Below are 24523 nucleotides of genomic sequence, written 5' to 3'. Positions count from 1 at the left end.
TCACTGCCATGGTGCCCGCCATTTTTCCTCAGTGGGACATCATATGGGGACTTCCAGTGAGGAAAAATGGTGGGCGCCATGGCAGCGAGCAGCTCCTGAAATCAGCCAGAGCCAACTGCGCTACCAGGCTGGCGCCAGGCCGCTGAGGCTGCCACTGCCACATTTCCTGGGGACAGATTTGCAAATCTTGGGACATTCCAGGGACAGAATTTGTCTGGTGACAGATTTGCAAATCCGGGGGCTATCCCTGGGAACCAGGGATATCTAGTAACCCTATGTTACTTTAGGGACTTTAGGGTGAAGGGCAGGTGGGTACGTACGTACATAAGTAATGTAAGTGAACACATTAACAAATCTCCTTAAAATGCCTTTTAAAATATTAAGTTGCAACCCAACCCTATCCTGGAGAAACCTTAACATATAGCAGCTGTTTTTATTGCATGGAAATGGAGGATCTTCTTTTTGAATTACAGCCTATCCTGTTCTGCACACTGGGTAGAACAAAATTGGACCTTGAGGCTTTGCTGCCAGAGGCAAAGAAGCAACTGGTGCCTCCTGCCTCCCATGTACCCAAGGCCAGTCAAGTTCTTTTTGGCATCTGATGCAACAAATCTCACAGATACTTGACAAGAAAAATACAATAATAATAAATTATATAACTATCACTTTACTGCCCTCTCGTGACACTCAAAATCAGTTCCCTGAGGCAGCTGCTATGCCTAATAGAAGAGTTGGCTAGAGCAAAGATAACATTGATACTAAATTTCACTGCGCCAGCAGAATGAGATGCTACACTGTTGTAATGAATTTATATTAGAGTTGCAACACAAATGCTGCTAGCATGCTCTCTGCACTGGTGGGATTCCGCCAATGCAAGGGGGAAATTTTGCAAGGTGGGTGTAGTGGGGAAAGGGCCACATTTATTTAGTTCAAGTCTCATGCTGGCTTGAGTCAGGGCCTAACTACTTCTGAGGTTAATTACGTGGATGCAATTAACACACAGGTCTTTTGGAGCCCAGAGACCACTAGGAAGATTAGCTCTTTATCTCACCTCCCTGAAACTGCTGCCTGCATTTTAGGGCAGTGGTGGCTAACCTGTGATGTTGTTGGGACCACAGCTCTCTCTCACCATTCCCAACTACTCACCATGTTAGCTGGGGGCTATGGGAGTTGGAGTCCAACAACATCTGGAGGACCACAAGTTCTCCATCCCCGATTTAAGGGAAGCTTCTACTGTGGTACCTCGGGTTAAGTACTTAATTCGTTCCGGAGGTCCGTACTTAAGCTGAAACTGTTCTTAATCTGAAGCACCACTTTAGCTAATGGGGCCTCCTGCTGCTGCCGCGCCGCCGGAGCACAATTTCTGTTCTCATCCTGAAGCAAAGTTCTTAACCTGAAGCACTATTTCTGGGTTAGCAGAGTCTGTAACCTGAACCATATGTAACCTGAAGCGTATGTAACCCGAGGTACCACTGTATTCATGCCAGTGGGAGCTTCCTTTGAAATGCAAAGAGCAGCTTCAGAAAGGAGATTTTTCTTGTGACTGGCAAGGAGAGAAATGTGCAAATCACATTTACTGTAGTTTGACCCTTACCCTGTGTTGATGGTGTGATCTGTTACATCTGTGAAACCGGTGTTGTAAGTAAAGACACTCCCACTGGAGTTAATGGAGAATCTCATAACCTGATAGAAGGAATGAGGTGCAGAAGGAAGATGAACTGCTGAGATCAGCCCCAAGCTACTTTTCTTTGCATGGAGAGAAATGTGTGGGTATCTTGCATCTCTGATGGCCACAGTGCTCAGCAATGACACCAGCAGGTAAATGCACATAATGTAACCAAACTTGCCCTCAACCATTGTGCAGATCATTTTGCACCCGTTCAGGTTACTGAACATATAAGAGCATATAAGGAAGCAAACAGAAACATTAGATCAAGATTTAAAGGGGGGGGGGAATGAGCGTGCATAGAGAAAGCTCCACCCGCTGCAGCAGTAGTGCCAGATAAGGAACTGAAACAGGCACCACCTCATAGAAGAAGAAACTTTATCCCAGGTTTGGAGCAATTGTGGTTGGCTTTTAGCAACGCCAACATCCTTGTGGGAAGAGATACCAATCAACATGATGGTCTGAGTCCCTAAATTTGGTCTGTGAACATCTAGCAGGCTGAATCAGTGCACTGGTTACCTACAAGAGCACTCAAGGACCCCCAAAACGAGGCTGCCCTTTGTTTAACTGGGTTGTTCACAGTTATGGCTGCATTCTGCTTGGCTCTTCCCACTGCATAGAAGCATAAGAAACTAGTAACACTTGCTAGGGTCTTCATCATTGCATCACCTTTGCATTCCGTCCTGAAGAACTCCTTATTTGGCAGGTCAGTGCACTTTCCCATGTTAAAAATGAGCTCCCACATCCCGGCCTCAGATTTTGCTTGGCCTCTGATGCTGGTGCTAGTTTTCTTTCTCTTTGTCTTGAGAATGCAGCGCCAGCTTCTCAGTTTGGGGCTTATGCCAGAAAAGCATTTTTCATCCTGAGGAATCTTTATATTGTTCATCAGAGATGTTCTTCCCACACCTAATGCATTCCAGGCCATGCCTGTTTTTAGTTACTATTGTTTCTTGTTACAAATGCCCTTCTTTTAGAAATCTGCTATGGCTGCATATCCTACATGTTACTCGGAAGTAAATGCCATTGAAATCAGTGGCACATACTTTCAAGTAAACATGGTTAGGATGCGGGTGTGTGGCTTTGTACACACTACCATTTATGCTACATCCAGTGCATTCCCACTACTGGTTTGGGAAGCGATGTACACATTCCATTAGCCACAATCAATGTCTATCCTGCTGTTTCTGATCTGATGAAATGCTGCATTTTGATGCATTTTTTGTCTTCAACCAGCTTCAATCCAAATTGAGAAAAAGAATGACCTAGACACATTTTAAGTCAGCACAGCCCTATGTGTGTGCTTTACTGTCTATGGAAACTAGAGCAGCATTTTTAATTCCTCCAATTTGTTTACAAATCAGAAAATAAGGACAGCACATGGCTGTTTTTAATCTAGTACCTCTACAGTGCCATCTTAGGCTCAGAAAGTATTGTGCTACCTTTGCAGAAGTTTGAGTTTGAATGTGACAGACCCTGCCTGAAACCCTGTTTGGCAGTGAAGCTAACTAGGAGATTTGGGCCTGATCAGTGTGCCTAGGATTGCATGGGTCAGTGTCCAAGAATATTCTTCAGCAGAATATTATGTATGCGCCTAATTCTCTTTGAAATGAGGATCTTGCATCTGCAGCAAGTAAAAGTACAGTGTTGGAAACCCCTGCTGCTATTTTGCATGTGCATACTTCTTGTGTGGTTTTCCCCACCCCATCCCTTCCTACATTTGCAGATGATGTTGCTGCCAACACTTCCTCTGCAAGCTAGTAATAGGTCAGCTGTCAGGGTTTGCAAACTGCAGAGGAAGTACATTTTTGTTGCTGAAGAAACTGCCGAGTCAATGCAACTGGCAGTTCTGTGATGTCTTTTGTCCTACAGCAATGCACACTACCTATGACACTGAGAAGGTGACAGTGATGGCATTATCCTATATATGTATATACCAAGAAACATGTCCCATTAAGTTAAAAAGGACTTACTCCCACATCTATGCGCACATATACACATGTGAACTCTGGGAGCTGTGTTTTATCTTTATGGGGGAAAGCTGCAGTGAGTCTCAGGCTCACACATACCTCCTCCACCACCACCGTCTCCATTTTGGCTGCAATAAGAAGATTGCAAGCTTCCACTCCTGTTTTAGATTAACCACAGATTAGCATGTTGTTCTAACCCCAAACTGTGGCTAATCTTAATTATAGTGAGTTCGAACAAGCCAGCTTCAAAACATGAGTAATGAATCTGGCTTGTTTTCACTAACCATAGTTAAGAGGAACCACAGTATAAGTTTAAGGTAACATTCAAAACTGTGGTTTATCTAAAACAGAAGTAGAAGGTTCCAATCTCCTCCTTGCAGCCATGATGGAGAACACATGCGCATTCAAGACTCACTGAAGCTTGGTCTTGTAAGGTTAAGCCACAGTTTAGTGTTGTATCTGAATTCAGCGGGTGGGTCTTAGATGTGAAGGTGGCAGTTCTACCCTGATCCATTAAGAAATGGATGGTGGTGTCTGCTTTGAAGTGCAAATGGGGCACATGCATAAAGAATGCCCACACTCAGTACTTACTTCCCTAGAATACGCTTTCCAGGTGCTTTTCTTTGTCCAGTAGTAAGAAAGAAAGAAAGAAAGAGGGTGAGAGGTAGAAAATTTCTTGAAGGATTGTTCCACGTGTAATTTAGACAGTCCCCTCCTTCCTTTGGTAGTGAATGATCCACAATAAGGAGCTATATTTTTTGTTTGTTTTAGGAATCAAGCATATTTATTTCTCTACTTTGTGGGAGTAGTCATTCCTCTTTGCTAAGTGTTGTTTCTCACAATACTTTTTAAATAAAAAGGTGATAATTCGCACTGGTGAATCATAATATCTGTGTCTGAAGATACCTGTGATATCATGATAATAAAGCATGCAAATTGCTTGCAAAAAAGGGCTTGTGGATTATATGGTGGCATAGAGAAGTATGTATTTGCATAATAAGCCCACTCACCATTTTTTGTTCAAGATGTACAACCTGCCTCAGAGAACTGAGCTCAGGAAGCATCACATTCTTCCTGCTTCTGATAGATGCTGGCTGTCATAGTAGCCAACTTCTAGGTGCCAAGGTCCTTGCCCCCCCCCCCCAATATTTAAGGAGGCTAGCACCCTCAAGGTGATAGACATTGCCATTCAAATGGTGTTCCTCCTGCATTACTCCAGTATACCTGGAGGAGCGTCTCTACCTCCATCGTTCTGCCTGGACACTGAGGTCCAGCGCCGAGGGCCTTCTGGCAGTTCCCTCACTGCGAAAAGCCAAGTTACAGGGAACCAAGCAGAGGGCCTTCTCGGTAGTGGCACCCGCCCTGTGGAACACCCTCCCATCAGATGTCAAAGAGAAAAATAACTACCAAACTTTTAGAAGACATCTTAAGGCAGCCCTGTTTAGGGAAGCTTTTAATGTTTAATAGGTTATTGTATTTTAGTGTTTTGTTGGAAGCCACCCAGAGTGGCTGGGGAAACCCAGCTAGATGGGTGGGGTATAAATAAATAATAATAATAATAATAATAATTATTATTATTATTATTATTATTATTATTACTACTACTACTACTACTACTACTACTACTACTCCATTGCTAGAAAGCCATATTTGTAGTGTTGGAAGTTATGTGAGGCGCATGATGCACTCCTAGCAGCTGCAAAGTATACATTGCAGAAACACACAAACACACACATGGAAGAAACAGACCCATGCACAGTTGGCTCTCTATTCTTGCTATGTTGCTGTTGGTTTTTATTTGTTTCTGAACCGGCTTGGTATTTCTTTTTGAGATGAAAGGCAGTGTAAGTATTCTAACAACATAATAATCTTAATTTATAATGCTGGTGCTGGTGATGTCTCGGAGGAACGAGGCCAAGATAAAGAGTTGACAGGACACAGCAACTATGGGAAGGAATGAGAGACAGAATACACAGCATGGGAAATAATAATAAGAAGAGGAAGGCCGAGGGTGTTTCATTCCCTTCTTTCACACCTACTGTATGACAAGGAAATTGCTATGCAGAGTTACACAATCTGTGAGCACAAAAGAGGCAAGGATCAGCCAAAACAAATGACTCACTTCACAAAAATACCCACATTAGCATCATCTCGTAAAGCCAGTCCCCAAACTCTTGATCAAATAGTCAAGTGTCTCCACACTACTGCATCCAAGTAACTCACCTTGGCAGATGGAAAAATCAGGATTTGGTAAGGACCCCTTTCCTTATTCCAAATTAAAAGACTAGGGTAGCTGGTTTTCAGCATTGTAATGCTAATCTGGTTAAGAGTGGTTAAACGGGGTGCATGCATGTGTGTGTGATGAATGGCTATGTTGTCTCTAATTTTTTGTTATTAATTAATCACATCCTCTGAGGCATCTCAAAGTGATTTAAAGAGCAATAAAACTTGTATAAAAACTCTTATAAAAACAGTTAAACAATTGCGTATATAAAATCAATTTTTTAACAAAAGCCAACTACATATAAAACTATTTAAAAACCGCCAACAATTATATATATAGAATCAATTTAAAATCTGAAATAGGTACCAGCATGGGTAACTGTTATGCATAATTTCTTACTACAAGACTGTGCTTCTGGTATTGTGTTTTTAATTTTTTTTTTGGGGGGGGGAAAGTAATGCTCCTATCCTCATTCCCAAGATTACTTATTTTTATTGCTTTTTATTATTGATTGATTGATTGATTGATTGATTGCTCCAACAGGCATTTGAACTGAAGTCTTATGTTAGAATTCTAATGGGATTGTTATCTTTTTGGTATTTTATTTCTTGTGCACCACTTAAAAGACACTTGCAACTAAGTGGCAAACAAATTGTTTAAACAAGCAAATAAAATCGCCGCATTGAGGAATTTATCACCTTAGGCAACAGATGAATAGGACCTGTGCCTCCTCCATTTTCTAGATCTTAAGTTATTATTTCCATGTTTTGATTTTTTAGAAGCTGTGTGCTCCTCTGCTGTACAACCGCAGCATGAGAGCACTCAGCCATGCCCTATTTTAAAACAAACAAAAATAAACAATGCAAACCACAACATGGGCCTCCTGTGCACATCTCTCATTTTAAAAACTAAACTAAACTTAAAGTTTGAAGGTGATGTGCTCCTTCAGTAATGTACACATCTGACTGGGTGGAAAAACTTTTTTTTTTTTGTCTTGAACACACTCTTCTTGTCACAAGGCTACCCATGTTTCCATCCTTCTCCCTTTTACAATGTGCTGCTTGGGACTTATGGGAGAAATTTCACAAAGCCTCATGTGCACTTGACCTCATCTTAGGATCTATCATCCTGATCCTAAACATATTACTTGAAAATAAGTAAGACTTGAATAAATTCATTGCAGTCAGCACAATTCTCCCTGCCTGTCCGTGGCTTTATGCAGATGGGGTGGGGACCCAGATTGTCACCCCCCCACTCCAATATATATTCAGCACTCTCATCCCCCATGCTAGCTCCCAGGCAAGCCCTGATACAACCCAAGACCTTCTGCCTCTGATAGTTTGGAAAATGTTTTGAAGTTCCTCCACAACACACAAACAAACACACTCTACTCAATTCATTTCTACGATGGGGGACCTGTGGTCCTCCCATCATCTCCTGACCATTGGCCATTCTGTCTGGGGTTGATGGAGGCTGAGTACAAAGACATCAGGAGGGCCACAAAACATTCCCCAACCCTCAACTATGGTCAAGACTAGGTATGGGACAGAAATTCAATTCAGGTCTAATTTGAAGCCAAATCTATCAATTATGCACTTTCCGAAACAGTATGCAAATCAAACATGCAATTTGCACTTATTTGAGATTTGTTATGCAGTTTACCAACCAACCCATGTTTAAAAAATGTGTATAGTAGGGGAAGGTTTGCATAAAAACGAATGCATTGGTTAAAATAGCATATGCAAATACATTATATTAAGGAAATTGCTTACATGAATGTGTACATTTGTCAAAACTGCATTTGAAAATGTATTTATTAGGGAAATATGCACTAAATGGTATGGATTTTCATGAGGTTGTTTAAAAAACAAATTGCAAATTGCTGCAAACTGTGGATAACTGAATTTATAACTGGGAAAAGGAGAAACTGAGAGAGCCAAAATTGACAAATCCTTTCATCCCAAGTCAAGAACTGGCATTGAGAACTTTTCCTCATTAAGGCTCACTATCATCACTGTTCTATTTTCTCTCACCACCTACCATTTTATATCTTATCATTTTCTTTTAAGATTCATCTTCCATTCTGCCTTTTCTTCTTTCCCCCCCTTATAGGTTTCTTAATCTACTCTTTCCAATCTACCTCCCCGTCAGATTCATCTACTCGATTTATTTTTATCACCGGTATACTTTATGTTCCTCCTCATGTGGGAATTGGCATTTGATTTTCCACACACCAATAAATAATAGCTGCTATTTTCACACCAACCTTCTTGTGCACTGGGGACAACCCCAGATCCTCTCCAGCTAATTAATCTGCATCTGACAATAATAGCACAGGGCCTGAGTCACTGCTGTGTTGCTGGTGATTCACAGAAAGGCAATGCTACTGCAAACCAAAGAATCATTACAGCGAATCAGTTCCATATCACTCAATGGACATAGAGACATCAGCTGCAGGTGCCAGAACTGAATGAGAAGCTGAATGCTAGCTTCTTTTTGTTAATGCGTAAGTTAAAGAGTGGCCCATAGTAGCATGGAATCATTCCTGCCCTTTGCTTACTGTTATTTAGCCTGGTCGCAAGACAGGTTGACTCCTGCCAATCTAGCAGTTCGAAAGCACGTCAAAGTGCAAGTAGATAAATAGGTACCGCTCTGGCAGGAAGGTAAATGGCGTTTCCGTGCGCTGCTCTGGTTCGCCAGAAGCGGCTTAGTCATGCTGGCCACATGACCCGGAAGCTGTCTGCGGACAAACGCCGGCTCCCTCGGCCAATAAAGCGAGATGAGCACCGCAACCCCAGAGTTGGCCACGACTGGACCTAATGGTCAGGGGTCCCTTTACCTTTTACCAAGACAGTTAGATTTCCTAAGGAGGAACTTACTAGAGAGTAAGTGTTTGTAGACTTATGTCCAAAAAGCCCAATCTTTTCATTTTCAAATATATCTTAATTAGACTGGGAAGATCTCAGTAGTCTCCAGTGTACAATCCATTTTCTGTGAAAATATCACCACTGTTTGTTCGGATGTGGAAAATTTAATACTAATTCTCATATGAGGAAAATAACACCCATTGTGTGTTGGTTAGTTTGGCTAGGGAGTTAGTTGGAACTCTGTGGGACTTGCTTTGGAGTAAACAGGTATAAGATCAAGCTGTTTAGTTTAAAAAGAAACACATTTGTAATCTAAAAAAAATAAAATAAAAGCCTACACCTGATTCCCACCTTTTGGGAATCAAAAAGTGATTCCCAGACTTCCCCTGAGTATTCTGAAGAATAATGTAAAATAGAGATGGCCAAGCATTAAGTTTTATAACTTAATGTCAGATTAAAAAATGTTCAAGCTGCTGTATTCTAAATCCATTTACCTACAAGTTCTTAAATGTGAGCCCCACTCCCCATGTTGTTGGACTACAACTTCCATCATCTCTGACCATTGGCTAGGCTGGCTGGAGCTGATGGGAATTATAGAGACCAGCAACACCTGGAGGGACACAGATTCCCCATCTATGTTTTAAAGAGCTCCCAGGAAGTTAAAGAACTATTCCTATAGAATGTATTTGTTGACATCAATCTGTCTGGAGAGGTAATGGAGTGCGCCTCCAGGAGTGAAGTCAAACTTCTGGAGAATCACAGCGCCTGCTGTGGCTACAGAGACTTGTAACTCATAACTGCTGCCTCCTGCATTGTTACTAGCATAAAATGCAGCTCAGCTGTCCTTTTTTCTCAAGTTGAAGTGAAGCTGGTTTATGGGGAAATGCATCAAAAACAGTATTTCATAAGAAAGAACAGGATAGATACAGTATAGATATGGATTGTGGCTAATATCATGTGTACATTGCTACCCAAAACAGCAGTGGGAGCATGCAGGATGCAAAGTAAACAGGTGTGTATGCACAGCTTAGATAAGCCAATAAGCGCAATCAAGAGAACCATAGGAGGTCATATGAAACACCATAACACCCCCTCCTGCCCTCCAAAGTCTACAGCTGAGCAATTTAAAATTAAGAGCCATTGTGGCATAGTGGTCAAAATGTCGGGCTCGGACCCCAGAGACCAGAGTTCAAATCTCACATCAGCTAGGAAGCTCACGTGGTGACCTCAGACAGGTCACAATTTCTTAGTCTAGCCTACCTCACAGGGTTGTTGTGAGGGTAGGATGGAGTGTGTGGAGAACCATGTTTGTCACCTTGAGCTCCTTGGAGGAAGGCTGGGATAGAAATCTAGTAATAAAGAAATAAATGTGGCAAGCTTTTGAGTTTTTTGAAAATTCTTTGCTAGGCAAGATGATACACAAGGTAAGGGTGGTGGCTGGAGGATGAAGACTTTAAAAAAGCAGAAAACTAGGCGGGTGGGAAATGGCAGGGTAGATGTTACAGCCATAAGGTTTGTTTATAGATTGAGTTTTAAGACAGAAGTTGAAGGCTAATTCCTTTCTGGGTACTGAGATATGAAGAGGAACATGGCAGTGTTCCTGCTATTGGATTTCCAAAATGTCTCTTAGCTGGCAAATCTTCCAGTATTAACCCCCTAGCTTTGCCAAAAATGGAGGCTGTCATGAGTTTTGTTTTACTTCTGTTCTCTGTCCCACACACATTAAACAAAGTGTTTCGTTTCAGGTATGGGACAGGACAGAACCGAGTTGCAAGCCAACCATTCACACACACACACACACACACACACACACACACACACACACACCCAATATGGTGGCAGCTGTTGCAATTTCATCCCAGAATCCAAAGGGTGTAACTTGATATCTCAACACCTGGGAGGGATTGCCTGGCAGAGATCTGAAACACTTGAAAGTTTGCCATTTTTAAATAACTTTTTGGTTGGTCTTAATGAAAGTATTACCCAACTGTGGTCATGGAGTGCTTGTGATCATTTGGCAATTAATTTGGCCAGCAGATAACTACAACTAAGTTTTGTTAGGAGGCAGGAAAAGTGTGGGCTATATATAGATTGTGGATGAAACCCAACTGCCGGAAAACACAGCTTGAGTTTTAATCCCAGGTGTGTTGTTGCTGAGCTCTCTGAACTGCACTTGAGATGTTTACCACAATCTCAATGCCAACAACAGATGGTGGTGTAATATTCTGCTCCAGCCTGTCAATTTGTTATTCCGTTACATTTCAGAGAGGGCTTTTTATTCAGTAGAATTAGATGGACAAAAAACACCCACAAAGACAAATCCTTTGTTGCCCAATTATTGTTGTGCAACCATTACAAATTATTTGAACAGATCCACTTAGCTATGGCACATGAATCTCCATTGTGTTCAGCTGTTCAGACACAAGTAGGAAAGTTAGACTCAGTGGTTAAAAAGAACCATTCTGATGTGTGATATTTGATAATGCCATCCTAAGAATGCACCCGAGGAAGTAAACGATAACATATATTTTAATTTTTTAATATGCTTGCAGTGCCAATATCAAAGCATTTTACAAATTTCAATTCATTATGTTGGGATTCTCTCTACTGCTATGGATCATTCTGTGTTTGCAGCGTTTTGGTTGTTCAAAACAGAGTCCAACAGAATAACAACTTACATGTTAAAAGCTTTCAGCAGTGTTATTAGGAGGGCTGCATTTTCTCATCACCTAAGGTTTCAGGTAAAGGGACGCGGGTGGCACTGTGGGTTAAACCACAGAGCCTAGGATTTGCCGATCAGGTCAGTGGTTCGAATCCCCACGACGGGGTGAGCTCCCGTTGCTCGGTCCCTGCTCCTGCCAACCTAGCAGTTTGAAAGCACGTCAAAGTGCAAGTAGATAAATAGGTACCGCTCCGGCGAGAAGGTAAACGGTGTTTCCATGTGCTGCTCTGGTTCGCCAGAAGCGGCTTAGTCATGCTGGCCACATGACCCGGAAGCGGTCTGAGGACAAACGCCAGCTCCCTCGGCCTATAGAGCGAGATGAGTGCGCAACCCCAGAGTCGGTCACAACTGGACCTAATGGTCAGGGGTCCCTTTACCTTTAAGGTTTCAGTGAGGTACAAAAAAGTAGCAAGATGTTGCCTCTCTGTTCCAGCCTTGGTGCACTGTCCCCCCTCCCCCTTTTCACCATACAGTAGTTTCTGTCACTTTTCAATGGCACTCTTTCAAATATAATGCATAAAAGGTATGAGTAAAATACTGGTTCCTGTTTAAAATTTATTTTAAGACTGCAGAGTTGTGCCACTCAGCTCTCTGTTTTTAAACTAGTCTCTCTCTCTTTTTTTTTTTTTTTTGATCTTATAGTTCCTGTATATGCTGCATTTTATTGGATTTTAAAATTGTGACTAGTTAAATTGTGACTAGAATTATTTTAGGGCAGCCAATAAATACGAAAATACATACACAAACTGCGCAGAGAAATTAAAATAAGTATCACAGCTAAAGGTTAGGCAGAAGCAACACAGCTAAGTGCCAGGGAACATCAGCCCTCCCCCAGCTTTCTGTCACAAGTGCCATTTTAAAACTCCAGTGTGTTGCCTTGGGAGGGGCAACACTGCAAAGCAGCCTAAAAATACTGCAATCAGCCAGGCTACATCTTAATAGTTTGCCCATACTTCATTCACTGCAATCAAGCAAAGTGCCATTTGACTCCCTGGGGCTGCAAGCTTGGAGGCTTCTGGACCAGGGAGGTAGGTGCATCTGTACTTTTGTACTGTTTTATTGTTGTTAGCCGCCCTGAGCCCGGCTTCGGCTGGGGAGGGCGGGATATAAAAAAAAAAAAAAATTATTATTATTATTATTATCTGTTACAGATACTGGTAATCTCCTCAATTGTCCACTCAGTAGCTGAAACAAGCAGGTACAAACAGTTCGTATAGCATGAATAAGTACAGATTTATAGATCCAGGTATGCAAATTTATCATCTTATATGGCAGGGATAAATCATGCATGCAAACTGTGCATCAAAATCATGAAATGGGGTGCAAGTACATTTTCTTACTAGAAAAGTAGGCGGATTGAACCACGCCACCTTGCCTGCAGCGCCATTTGGTCTAAGGCTCGCCCTGTTCCCCTACTGCACAGCCTAAAGCAAATAGCTGCCTTGTAAAATAAATATAAAGCCCTGAGAATCCTTTCTTTTTCTCTTCCATAGGGATGAGTTATACTGGAGGAAGCCTCATACAGGAAACAGCTGGTTTCACACCCTCTTGCAAACTCTGAGAAACTACTATACTTGTTTTGAGATAAAGCCAAAACACACATTACAAATGTTTCACCTTTGTTAATTAAAGTGGCTTCTGCATTTTCTTCTTCTTCTCCCTTCAGACAAATTTGTCCTTCTATCTACACAATGGAGATAGGGTTATTTATGCCCTTTTCATTTCATTATATGCTTTGGTACAAGACAAGAAAGGCTTAAATTGCATCTGTGCAACCCTCTAGTCAATTTATCAACTTACCTGTCTTCCTTTTGCATATATCTGGCCTGGCCTGTGTAAACACTTCCGTTACTCATGTATAAGGAGGAAGTATTCTGCATTATCTTTGCAGAGCCAACAGAGGCAAAAGGCTATACAAATATTTTACATACATACAGCAGTCTTAAATTTGCCTCCATGGAATACAGCTGATAAGGTACCATTTGATAAGATGGAAGAATGTACCTTTAAATAAATACAGAGATGCAATGTGTATGTTCAGTAAGAGGCACCACCTGCTGAAAACTATGGTTCAGAATGAGCCCATTTGTTGAGTTCCTGATCAACTTTAAAGATAGTCAAAACCATTGTTAAAACTATTGACTCTCAAAGCTACAATTCCCAGAGTGGTTTACCAATCAATGTCTCTTCCCAGGGAATTCTGGGAATTATAGTTCTGTGAGGGGAGCAGGGGTTTCCTCACAGCACCTTAAATAGACTGCAGTTCCCAGGATCCTCTGGGAAAAGTCATGACGGTTTAAAGCGAAACGCCATTGCTTTAAATGCATAGTGCAGGTGGGCCCTAGAGAACTGCTGCCTGTCGGAGTTGACACTACTGGGCTAGATGAGGAAACAGTCTAACCTGGGATAAGGAAGTTTCCAATGTTTGTTATGATGAGGATTAATTTTACAAGTAAGGGATTCCAGGGATGGGGAAGATTAGATGAAATCTGGCCTTACAATTCTTTGTATACCATATGTTGCAAAAAGAGTAGGAGTGTCCCTCCAGATGTGGTTGGACTATAAATCCCATCAGCTCCAGCCAGCATGGTCAACAGTCAGGGATGATGGGAGCTGTAGTATAGCAGCATCTGGGGGGGGGGTCACAGGTTAGCCAACCCTGCCATGTAGTATAATGGATTTAGAGCAGGCATGGGCAAACTCAGCCCTCCAGATGTTTTGGGACTACAACTCCCATCACCCCTGACCAGTGGTTCTGTTAGCTAGGGATGATGGGAGTTGTAGTCCCAAACATCTGGAGGGCCAAGTTTGCCTATGCCTGATTTAAAGGTATGATCATTGCTTCCTGCAATCCTGCAGCTGAGTAACTACCTATAATTATTTCTTCCAAAGAGGCTGTTTATATTATAATTTTATGTCTTAGACCAAAAAGTGTCAGTGCAGTAAAAATATCACCATCCCCACTGTCAAACACAATGTAGTTTTATGCCAACAGGCTCCAGCAGTGTTGCAACCAAGCTAATTTTCTCTTAATCTATTCCGTTTGCTCCCCCTAATTGTCTTTAGCTGCAGCAGCTAATGGGAATGTAAAGGAAAACACTCCCTTTGCTCAGCACAGAACATAAGAAAAATGAGTGGAATGGAACGGCTCTCGCTTGTTTGTGCACAGCGCAGATGATGTAGAGAGGAAGAAAAACAACAGCAGCCGAGCAACAGAGACAGACATTTTCATCATGGGCCAAATATGTTGGATGCTTCAAACATTCCAGTGTGAAAAATAAGTTTTGGATCAAACATTTCTCAGACCAACTGCAAAAATATTTGGTTTCCTTTTGTAAGCACGGGGGAAGTTAATACCTCTAAAAAGACGTTTATAATTCTACTCAGAAAATGGCCTTTGCATTGCAAGCATATCAAATTTATCTTCTACTTGGCCTGGCATTTGCCTCCTGCAACAGATAAATCCGAGCACATCTGAAGTTAATTTGATATTGAGCGATTCCAAGCGACCAAATTGTGCTGTACACCTCAGCTATTCGTTTACACGCCAAAATGCATGCAAAGGGCTGGTTTATGCAATCGAAGTCTCTAGAAATTTTCTCCTTCCTGTGACATGGTGTCCAGGAGGGTTGGAGCTCAGTGGTGTATAGAAGGTCGCAGGTGCAATCCCTCTTGGCACTTCCAGTTTAAAAGATCCGGTAGTCATTGAGGTGGATGATCTCCACCAGAGCCCCTGGAGAACTACTGCTATCCAACGTAGATAATACTGAGCTAGATAGACAAAATACTCTGATCTGGCATAGGGCAGCTTCTCAATGGTGGTTGGTTCATTAGGGCAAATAAGTCACTGCCCCACCAGTCTGCCCCTTACAACCAGTACAGAAGGCAGCAGTTGGCTGTAAGCTTCCTTCTTCTCCTTAGTCCCAGTGCTGCCCTTGTAGAACTCAGCAGGGAGGAGCATGGGACAAAACTAGAATTGGCTGGTTCCATCTGTCAATGGCTTTGGCTCCAGTTACTGCTGATCTCCCTGCCTTTCTACCCAGCTAGTCCTGGTGGCCACAAGCCACTACTCCAGCTTCCTTTGGTCCTATGATAGTCCTTCTGAGATAACAACACTAGGGGAACTTTACACAGCCCAGGGCAAATGCTTTTTAGTCTGGCATTCAATCCAGACTCTGAAGTATCTGAAGTGAGGTTGGAGGTGGCCCTACCGTTAGGTAAAGTGATGTGGCCATATCAGGCAGCAGATGCCGAGGGTGGGTAGGTGAGGAGAGGCAGTTGTGTGTGCCAAGAGGCATGGTGAGGAATGCTGTTGCATTGCCACTTTTGAAGTAAGATATGATGGCCCATCTGGTCACCTTCTGCACATAGTAGGGGTTGCATCTTGTCCTTTGGCTCAGGAAACAAAAATAGCTTGTAAGAGTTAGGTCTGCCAGGTCAGCAGCATCTTGAGATTTCAGGACCCAGACCTGAGACCTAAGGGCAGCCCCAGGTGATGTCATGGCAGGGAGTCCTGGCTATTTTCCCTCTGTACTACCTCCCACCACTGAGCCCTGGGAATAATAATAATAATAATGATAATAAATTTTATTTATACCCCGCCCTCCCCAGGAGAAGGGAGCAGAGGAGGGCAAACCACCCTTCACCAGAAAGTCTATGCAATAATTTGGAACTGGTTCTTGCCAGGCTGAAGTTTGCAAAAAGCACACATAATATTCTAAATAAATAAATCTTAAAATACATGCTTTAAATGCACATGAGTTCCCCCCCAAAATTCTGGGGACTATGGGTTATTAATGTGGTTTTAAATGTACAGTGTGTACACATCCCAAGATGCAAATACAAGATGGTGGTGGTTAATTCACTCCTTTTCTGCCATTTCACCTCTCCAAATTCCCTTCCCCAGCTACTCATGGGGAGTGGAATTTGGCTACTCCTGGCTCATCTCCTCCCCACAAAAAAGGGGAGCAGAGGAAATGCATCACCAAAAACATGGACAAAAGGAGGCACAGATTTGCAAAGAATGTGCACAGGTAAAGTTAGAAATCATAACTGTAATTTAAATAGAAACACGATACATTTTGCCATAGCAAAGAAGGCTGCAACCAAGTGACCTGCCTGCCTGTATTGTCTGCTGACTAGATGCTAACTGTTGATTGGCAACTTCAAGCCCTCCTTTCTTATGGTACTTTATCTGGAATGGGACTTGGACCAGCCAGGGCATCAAACCAGAGACTGTTCTCTGTACAGTAGGACACATGGTCACCTTAAGAGATTAGACCAAGCCTGGGTGGTGCCACCATCCATGTAAGGAAAGATGCAGAAAATCTCTACACTGATTCAGTGTCTACCAGGAGAAACTTTCTGTATCATACGAATGAAGCTGCCTTATACCAAGTCAGACTATCAGTCCATCAAGTTCAGTACAGTGGTACCTCTGGTTAAGTACCTTAATTCATTCCGGAGGTCCGTTCTTAACCTGAAACTGTTCTTAACCTGAAGCACCACTTTAGCTAATGGGGCCTCCCGCTGCCGCCGTGCCGCCGGAGTACAATTTCTGTTCTCATCCTGAAGCAAAGTTCTTAACCTGAAGCACTCTTTCTGGGTTAGCGGAGTCTGTAACCTGAAGCGTATGTAACCTGAAGCGTATGTAACCCGAGGTACCACTGTATAGTATACACTAACTGGCAGGGACTTATTAGGGTTTCAGAGTCTCTCCCAGCCTAACTTGGGAGATGCCAAGGATTGAACCTGTGACCTTCTGCATCCTAAGCAGATGCTCTAACTACTGAGCTGCAGCCCTTACCCAAACGTGGTACACTTGTATCAGTTAAGTTTGTACATTAGCACTAAAAGAAAATCAAAACAATTAGCTGAAGATGGTAACACTACCAGATACATGCCACCATGAAGCTGCCAGTGCCTGACACGTGTGTGGCATTGGTCCAGGCCAGCGTTAAATGGGGTTTGGTGCCACCCGTGAGGCAGAAGCCTGGGCAGGGGGAAGAGGAATGCTCAGAGCTGTCAGAGATGGGCAGGGAGGATATGTTGGAGGAAGAGACTGTTCAGGCGAGGGACAGGCCAATCGAATCCCCATCATCCCCCACCCTGCTGCCTCCTAGAACCAGGAGGGACTTGAAGACAGAAGAGCAGTTATGCCTTCCACACAGGAAAAGCCTCAAGTTGTGTGCATGAACCCTGTAAGGTGAGGGTACAGAAGCTGGTTGGGGTGTGTAGTCCCCACTGTTGCTGCAACTGCTCCACAGGGCACAGCCCTGGGACAGCTGCCTAGAGGCCAGAAGAAAGTGGGGCATCATTGGAATTGCTGTAAGTGCATGCTTTTGTCAATAAAGAATTTACTATCAGACATGTGCCTTCCTTGGCCAGGGGTGCCTGAGGACTCTTTGTTCTTATTGGCACAAGAGGCTAACATGGTTACGCCTCTGAAATACATTTCTGGCTAGGATGCTTGGGTCTGTATTCTTTGAAGTTCTGGATGGATGTCCAATAATAAAATCCATTCAAAACTGTACACTGTCAGATTGTGGAATATCAACAGGGCTCCCTTTCTGGAAACATCTGTGTTACGCTTTAATTTGTACTCTTAAAGATAAGGTGCAGTCAAAAGAATGAAAGATGCAGGTAAACAAATATGGAAAGTGGATTAGAGCTTTCAAGTAGTCGGCCAACAATATTGTGGGTGCTTCGATGTAAGTGGAATAGCATGCCTGGATATAGCTTATTTGCAGACTTTTGAGCAAGAGTGTGTGGGTGGAAGCCCAAAAATAAGCACTAGCATAATTACTTCAACAGTAAATGTTAACATCCAACATATTGGGAGAAGCAAGCCGGCCTGCTTTTGTGTTTTTAACAGGGGTTGACATTACTCTCTGCTGATTCTTAGCTGCACAGATAAATCAACTTACACCTGAAGATTTCTGAGCAGGCTAGGCCACTCTTTTGATCAGCTGGCAATCCTACTTGATTGCATTGTGTACAGGTTAAGTGGTAAGACTGTTCAGTTAGGGCATGGGAGACCTGGGTTCAAAACCTCGCTCCGCAATGAAGCTCACTATATGTCACCCGGGATGATGAGTGCCACCTGCAATCCTCTGTCCACTCAACATGAGAGTAAGTTGTATCAAGCTCCTCTCTTAATTGAACAGGGAAGCAAGCCACAGAGTGGTTGATTTAGTATTACATCCTCCTCACAAGAGAGGAGGATAGAGACCTAGGTGCCCCCCATGGGACCTCCTTGGTGCCCCACTAGGTTCCAGCAGCCTCCACTGTGTCCCAAGAATGGCTACATGCTGACTTTAAATGAACTGAGCAAACATAAGGAGAGGCATAGGTCCACACTTCACATGGGATCTCTCTCCCATTGTTACATTACAGGGCATGTAGCCTACGGCACGTTTAACACAGGCCTTGATCTGGCCCTGCCTGTGAATGCCAAACTACAAACTTGGTGACGAAAGCCGTTGCTCAATGTGACAGACTCCTCCAGATCAGCGCTAAATTATTAATCGGGGCTGTGTTGTCAGTGTGAACATATTGTGCTGCATAATAATAGCTGCACAAACAGCGGAGGAGCTGTGCTGAATCTGCATTATTGATAAACAGAGAAGAACATTCACTTCTAATTACGCGTTTAAGGCCCAAACAACAAACCTAGAAGGTTCTTTGTAGCCGCCAATCTCCACAGGTGCCAAAAGGCAAAAGGTGGCTTCAAAGGGCAGAGTTGTAGCCTTTGCCAACAGGGAGCTTAACTGCGTGTAGGGGTGGCGAGTGTCTCTCCTGCACATGGCCAAGATGCCGCTCCCCATGGACGTGGGACGGGAACAGCGATAGACTAATATAGCTGAGACAAAACGCAGTGTTCACATATTGCAAAGTGGGGGCGGAGGACGACATGGGAGACAGCCACAGCAATTAAGAACATAGAGGAGAAGCATAGTTACGCCTTCAAGCCACAACCGTACCCTCATCCATGGCACACCTTTACAGCAGCACACCTCCAACTTCTTCTAACCTAAATCTAGGGCATCCCCTGCCTCCATCATGCCGCCCCACCAGGCGACCTCACTGCTTGCGGCTTTTGTCAGCAATGTCCCGGTCGAATCAGGACAATTGGCGGGTGTACATCAGCTCCAGAACTGCAGTACAGGAAGTTTCTCTTCTATTGACCTCAATGGGAGGAGAATGGCATGGTGACAGTATATCTCATGTTCTCCTGCTTTGTGGAACCCCTTTGGCTCCTTGGTATACTCCAGAGCTTAGGGAGAGGAAACAAGCGGAGGGGTGGCTCAAACGTGAGCAGAGGAAAATTCTGGTTGAGTGCAATTGAACATTGAGCCTACCTAGTGGCAGTGAAGGCAGCAAAGAAGAATAGCTTTATTGCTTCCAATGCAGCCACACTTTGTCATCTGGCAGAGGACCTCTGGGTAGTGTGGGGCCTTTTACTGTCTGGCCTGAAGGAGGGGGAAGAACCAGGGCACCTCAAAGTGACATGACACAAATGATGCTACCACACCACTGGAAGCAGAAAGCAAGCCGAGGAACTGGGTCATTGCCTCTACCCTTCCATTAAATGCTCCTAATACACAGAATTACAGCTGTAAAAGATGCATTTTATCAGCACATTTCCATAATTGTTACCTATGTAAAGCCACTGAAATATATTGCTTATGATGTATGCACTGCAAATTACACAGAAAAAAGTGAGCAAAATATGTGTGCTGGAGAGAGGCTTATTTGTTTTTGTTTTTTAATACAAGAATTGTATTTACCTACGTAGATACTCTTGCAGAAATGACAACACCCTGAGTTCCCGTATGGGATTTATTGCTAGAATCTGTTGTTTGTTGTTCATTTTTATTTATTTGTTACATTTATATCTCACCTCTATTCCTATGAGCTCAAGGTGGTGTGTACATGGTTTCCCTCCGCCCCCCCCCCTATTTTTTTCCATTATCTTGAAGCAGAAAATTGAACAAGAGCTGAGTTGAATTCCTGCTGGCAAAAAAAGCAGAGTCATTTTCACAGGACCATCTCCTTAGACAATGTAAACGACTGCAGTTCCCATCAAAGCTAGTTATTCTAATTTACACTGAGGATTTGGTTTAAGGAGCAGAGTAATGAGCACAGTACGATTGCCAGATCACAATTACAAAAATAAGGGTCCCTCTGGGGAGGTACTGTCTGGTCTGCTCAGATACAAAGCTGGGGTATTCCGAAGGAAGGAACATTTGTTTTTAAAGACCTGTCATGTTCTGAAATATTCTGTTTCCTTAAGACAGGAATTGCTAACCTGTGGCCTTCCAGATGTCAATGGGCTAAAGCAGTAGGGGGAACCATTGGCTTTCTGGATGTTGCTGAACTACAACTGCCATCAGCCTCTGCATGCATGGCCAATGGCCAGGGATGGTGGAGATTGTAGTTCAGCAACATCCAAAAGCCAAAGGTTCCCCACACCTGGTTTATAGCCCCCATCCTTCCTGACTATAAGTAAAGGAAAAGGGGACCCTGACCATTAGGTCCAGTTGTGACCGACTCTGGGGTTGCGGCGCTCATCTCGCTTTATTGGCCGAGGGAGCTGGCGTACAGCTTCCGGGTCATGTGGCCAGCATGACTAAGCCGCTTCTGGCGAACCAGAGCAGTGCACGGAAACGCCGTTTACCTTCCCGCTGGAGCGGTACCTATTTATCTACTTTCACTTGGAGGTGCTTTCGAACTGCTAGGTTGGCAGGAGCAGGGACCAAGCAACAGGAGCTCACCCCGTCGCGGGGATTCGAACCGCCAACCTTCTGATCGGCAAGTCCTAGGCTCTGTGGTTTAACCCACAGCACCACCCGCGTCCCTTCCTGACGATAGACCAAGCTATTTGGGGATAATGAGAGATGGGAGTCCAAAAACATCTGTAGGGCCACATCTTCCCCATCCCTGCACTAACACTTACTCATCCCTCTCCTCCACCCAATTCTTTTCCTTCTCCAAAAAAGGTGATTCCAGCCAGTTATGAAATATGGAACAGATAGCGTCAGCAAACCAAGGACAGGCATTTAGATGAAGAGGGGTGTTATTTTACATATTTAGAAATAAAAGATCCAACGCATGACCCATACTTGATCCAATTAGGCTTTTGTAACAACACACACAAAATAGAAGAAGGAAAGCATAATGTGTATGACTACCTGCTGTTTTTTGGATTCTGGCACAATCTAGATGGAAAAAAACACAAACCCTAGTAATCATCTCAACTGGCTTCCAATAATAGCAAATTATATAGAGGGTTAAGCCAAGGTTCTCTTAAGCACACACATCAGCTTGATTATCAGCAGCAAAAATGCATATAAGCAACACTTTCTAGAGCTTATGAGTGCACATTTTAAAAATGAGCAATATAATTTAGAAGGAGATTAAGGCGTAACGGCACACAACCCAAGCACTTTGTTTACTTCAGCTGCTTGTAATGGGCTCCACTTACAAAAAGAAGCATAAATCACACATACATTAGTACAGTAAAGCATGGTTTTTATCATATTTGTGAGACACTGGCCCCTGGCTGCTTGGCAAGAAGAAAGCTTAAATGGGGCTCCTCTTCTTGCTGTGGAACAGGGAGCTAGCAGTCTTCTTTTGTTGGTCACAAAGGATATTAGTCCCTGCACAATTTTGTCATTAGACCAGATGCTATTTGGTGCCTTTTTACTTGAATGCGTATAACTTTTTTGCTGCAGCTCTGCTTTTTTGTTATTGCTTCCAAAGACTCAGATATTCTTCCTATGATTTGGAAAGAGTGGATCCACTTTGCAGATGGTCACATGATATTGCAGAAGCAATTGTGTGTGTGTTACAATGTGCACTTGCATGGAAACACTTTACCATGTGACTCCAAAGCATCTAAAAATCAGCTTGCCTGGAATGGCTCATGAGTATCTGGTTGGCTACAGTGAGAGCAGGATACTGGACTAGATGGGCCATTGGCCTGATCCAGCCGGCTCTTTTTGTGTTGTTAACTGAAGCCTCACCTGCTGAGTAAGAAAATAGGAAGCTGCTTTATACAGTGGTACCTCGGGTTACAGACGCTTCAGGTTACAGACGCTTCAGGTTACAGACTCCGCTAACCCAGAAATAGTACCTTGGGTTAAGAACTTTGCTTCAGGATAAGAACAGAAATCGGGCTCTGGCAGCACGGCAGCAGCGGGAGGCCCCATTAGCTAAAGTGGTGATTCAGGTTAAGAACAGTTTCAGCTTAAGTACGGACCTCCGGAATGAATTAAGTACTTAACCTGAGATACCACTGTACTGAGTCAGGCCATCTAGCTCATTCAGTGATTCCAATGGAATCACAACCCAACATAATTCTTAGTGTTCGAGACTCTTATTCTTAAGGTACAATTTAAAAAATGGCTAAACAAGGGTTAAATTTAAAACTGAATATTTTTGTGGGAAGAAAAATGATATTGGTTGTTTCAGTGAAGTAATAATCTTGATGACGAGTTGTACGTTTGTTCTTACACAAGTCAACAGGGGGAAAAAGTTATTTATTACCAATCCTTTCAGGGTTATTATATCAAGCAAGGTGAATGAGGAAATCTTTGTACAATATGCCAGTAGATCATATTCATAACTCATAGCTGATCATAAACATAAAGTGATTGATGCCTCTGGAAAAAGTAATGTGAGCAAGTCTTCTTTCAAGTATGCAATCTGGCAAATAATAACGCCAGGACTGATCATTCAGGAAATGAAAAATGTCTTCTTCAGCAGGGTGCTTTCTGTGCATTTGGAAAGATTATTTCAGGAACCAGAAAAGTACACAATTTTTTCTGAAGCTTTAAATCTTTCAAATGTGTGGGGCTTTGATGAACAAATCCATGTTGCTTTTAAATGCCTTTGCAAGATGAAGATGAAAGATGCTGTTCCAAATAATTATGGATTACAAACTTTCTGAAAACTCACACTTGATTTGTCTCACATGAGTGGGGGCTCGATAAACCGGGAAAGGATTTTTGGCAGTCATGGTAATGCTTCTTCTAACCAATTATATGTAACTTAAAATTACATGCTTTGTTTTGCACACAAAAACAAGAAAATAAAGTTCCACATTGGGTTGTGTGCAGAGTTAACTCTTCTGTGAGTGGAAGGAATCCTTCTGTTTCAGGAAAGGTCCCTTCAGTTCAGGGGAGAGGCTTTGATCCTTGGGGGGGGGGTGTCAAAGCAATAGTAACCAATAGCTGCTTTCACCTGCGGCACCTAGTACCAGCTCCTAAACCAGGCTTCCTCAACCTCGGCCCTCCAGATGTTTTTGGCCTACAACTCCCATGATCCCTAGCTAGCAGGACCAGTGGTCAGGGATGACGGGAATTGTAGTCTCAAAACATCTGGAGGGCTGAGGTTGAGGAAGCTGGTTAAACCATAAGTTTACAACCTTTCCGAGTCCACAGCTCCCTTGACCAACACTTTCTGAGGCTCACCTTTGGCCTGTCTGTGGACAGTGCAGCCCCCTCCAAGGTGGAGGCAGGGCTCGGGAACTACATTTCCCATCAGGCACGCTTTGCAGATGACACAGCCCTTGCTTCCACCATAAGTGGCCACTTCTATTAATCTACACAATCTAATCTACAGTATCTATTAAGAGATAGGAAGGAAAGAAGGAGCTACAGAGATTGGTCCTGTTCTTGGCTCCCTTCACCATCATTCAAGGCGCCCCAGGACACTGCGGCACATCAGTTGAAAACCATTATATTATGAGGATTGCGGGGTGGGACGGGACGGATGTATCCTGAGATGTGGAAAAAGGAACGAGGAGTTGGGGGGAATGTATAAAACCAAGGCAGTGGTCATGGATCACTGCCTTGCTGTGGTAAAGGGGCTTGAATAACTCAGAGAAGCTATGAGCTATGCCGTGCAGGGCCACCGAAGATGGGCAGGTCATAGTGGAGAGTTTTGGCCAAATGTGATCCACCTGGAGCAGGAACCGGCAGGATACTTGGCAGTATCCCTGCCAAGAAAACTCCATGGACAAAGACAACAGGCATATAATAGCATGTGTATGACCAAACTGCAGGAGGCAGT

At 43.3% G+C, this 24523-nt stretch overlaps 1 protein-coding gene across 5 annotated transcripts in view; it reads right to left on the bottom strand.

The window, feature by feature from the left end:
- The window catches only part of PIP4K2A (phosphatidylinositol-5-phosphate 4-kinase type 2 alpha), a 181618-nt gene that overhangs the window by 62543 nt on the left and 94552 nt on the right, over positions 1-24523 (bottom strand). The gene's annotated exons all lie outside the window — the stretch shown is intronic.

Source organism: Podarcis liolepis (assembly GCF_965112155.1).
Source record: "Podarcis liolepis genome assembly, chromosome: 12".
Taxonomy (NCBI): domain Eukaryota; kingdom Metazoa; phylum Chordata; class Lepidosauria; order Squamata; family Lacertidae; genus Podarcis; species Podarcis liolepis.
Note: the sequence above shows the minus strand (reverse complement) of the source record. Positions and strands in the feature narration are given on the sequence as shown.